Here is a 2674-nt window from a genome sequence, read left to right as displayed (position 1 = left end):
AAAAAAAAAAAAAAGAAGCTGTGGATTCATTCTGAGTTAAGAAAAATCAGGTTCAATCAAGGAAGACCACCTGAAAAGTCTCCGGTAGAAACAGATGGCCCAGATGTCTGAGTTCTACATTCAGAACAGATTCAAGACTGCTGCCTGAGATGATCAAGACTCACAGGATACTCCAGTCAGGACTTGATTATAACTCTAAATTTTTTTTAGGTCCCCATAACTAGGATAATGTCAGATGTCAGAAATGCAAACCAAGTCTGTCTTGTTATGTTCTCATCCATTTTCCTTCTTCCTTTCCTTTTCCTTTTCATAGGCTTTCTCAAAGACCACAGCCTTACCTGGTGTATGTCTCAGCCTCCTGAGAGCTGTGACTGTTTCAGCCTGACTACATTTCTTTGCCTCTCATTTTTTCATTCCACTTTTAGCCCATGATGTCTCACCTTCTCTCCCTTGTCCCTCCTATTTATAGTAATATGTTATTGTGTTTTAATAAAGAGACAGACGGATCTCTGTGAGTTCAAGGCCACCCTGGGCTACACAAGATTGATTCTGTCTAAAAGAAACAGAACTCACACAAAGGTGATCCCAGCACTTGGGATCAAATGCCTTTTAATCCCAGCAGTAGGGAGGTGGAGACAGGAGTGATATGGCTGGGCAGTGAGAGGAATATAAAGGGGAAAAAGACAGGAACTCAGTGGAGAGTGGAATGTGTGATGTGCAGTTTGAGGATTTGTGGAGACAGGTTCTCATCCATTTTTGGCCTGAGGTAGAGGTCTGATCTTCAGGTTGAACCCTAGCATCTGTGTCTAGGTTTTTGTTTTTTGTTCTTTGTCTATTTGTACTTCCCTAACTAGTAGTAGTTTTATCTCTTTGTCTATTTGTATTTCCCTAACTAGTAGTCTTATCTCTTCGTGCATTTCACTTATGCCCATGGTAACTACTATACTACTGAACACAGCCCTAACAGTGTTCCTTCTTAAAATGATTGGCAATTAGGGATGACTTTTTTTTTTTTTTTGCTGTTACTATTTTCATAATATTCCTACTGTTTGAGAGTGGTTATTTTGCATGCAGTGTTCTCTGGGGGGAAGTACTGTGGTCAGCCAGGCACCACAGACAGTATAACAGGAAAATGACACCTCTACTCTACTACAGCCTAGTTATTCTTGAATATTGCAGATAATTCCAGTTAAAGAATAAGAATTGGTTTTTAAAAAATTTACTCTGGGGTCACAAGATGGCTCAGAGTATAAAGGCACCTGTTTCCATGATTAAAGCCCTGTATTGGAACCTTGGGACCCACTTGGTTAAAGGAGAGAACCAGCTCCTACAGGTTGTCCTCTGACCTGCACACACATATGTGCATACACACAGAGACACAATAAGTAAGAAAATGTAAATTAAAGCATTAACCCCAGATACACAACTCAAAGGACAAAAACACAAGAAACATGAAAGTTCAAGCAACATAACTGCTTCACAGATTACTAACCCTTGAGTAATGGCTTCCAATTGCAAAAAAACTCAAAAGAATGATACTAAGTATGCTCATAGAAATTAAAGAGGACACTCATTTACGAAATGAATTCCAAGAAAACACAAATAACTGAATTAAATAAGGAAATGTATGTTATAAAGATAGAATTTAACAAAGAGATGGAAATACTGAAGAAATCAAACTGAAATACCTGAAATAAAAAATTCAATAAGTAAAACAAAAGTCTCTGCAGACAGTGTCACCAGTGAAATGGGTCATGGGAAAGACGATGTCAGGACTTGAAGACAAGGAGAGGAATATTCACACACGTACACATATGAACAGAGCTTTTGAGATCTATTAAAAAATCAAGTCTATGAAATATGGGCATGAAAAAATATTATGTTAAAGGTACAAAACATTTCAATAAGATCATAGAAAATTCTCCAAATCAAGGGAAAGGATATGTAGAAGACATTTAGAACAGTTATGACCAGCTAAGAAGCTCCCTTCATCATCTAGTTATAATCCTAAATATTGTAGGGATAAGTCCCGCCCCTTAGGGGGCGTGTTCGCCTCGGGCTAATGTTTGCCTATAAATTTGGCAAGCATGCTCCCAGCCGCTGCTTCTGCTTTCCTGGTCTCCACGGGAACGGTGGTTCTGTAAGTCTATTTCTCCATTAAAGCTGTATATATATTTTTACAATCTGCATTCGTTTACGCCGTTACATTTTTGGCGCCCAATATGGGGCTATTTTGCCCCCGACTCAAGCGTGTAGCCCGCTAGCTAACACAGCACGCTCCCGGGTGCTGTTTTTTAGTTCGTGACTCGGGCCTCAGTGCCGACTCCGAGACACACTCGGTCACACAGGCCCATTCTGCCTGCCTTGGCTAAGTTTGCAGCGGAACCCTACTGCCTGAATTAGCAGAAGCTCAAGTACCTGCGGTTTTGCAACAAAAGCCGCCACAGCGGCAGATTTGGTCTGATACAAAGTGACTTTGCCGGGCGGTGGTGGCGCACGCCTTTGATACCAGCACTTGGGAGGCAGAGACAGGCGGATCTCTGTGAGTTCGAGGCCAGCCTGGCCTACAAGAGCTAGTTCTAGGACAGGCTCCAAAAACACAGAGACCACCACTGGGAGGAACCGATCATTGCAGGTAAAAAATTTTTCTTTTATAAATAAAATGTCTGAACAC

The sequence above is a fragment of the Microtus ochrogaster genome, chromosome 6, assembly GCF_000317375.1.
Source record: "Microtus ochrogaster isolate Prairie Vole_2 chromosome 6, MicOch1.0, whole genome shotgun sequence".
NCBI classification, from domain to species: Eukaryota; Metazoa; Chordata; class Mammalia; order Rodentia; family Cricetidae; genus Microtus; species Microtus ochrogaster.
The sequence above is the reverse complement of the archived record's forward strand: the minus strand, read 5'-3'. Positions refer to the sequence as shown.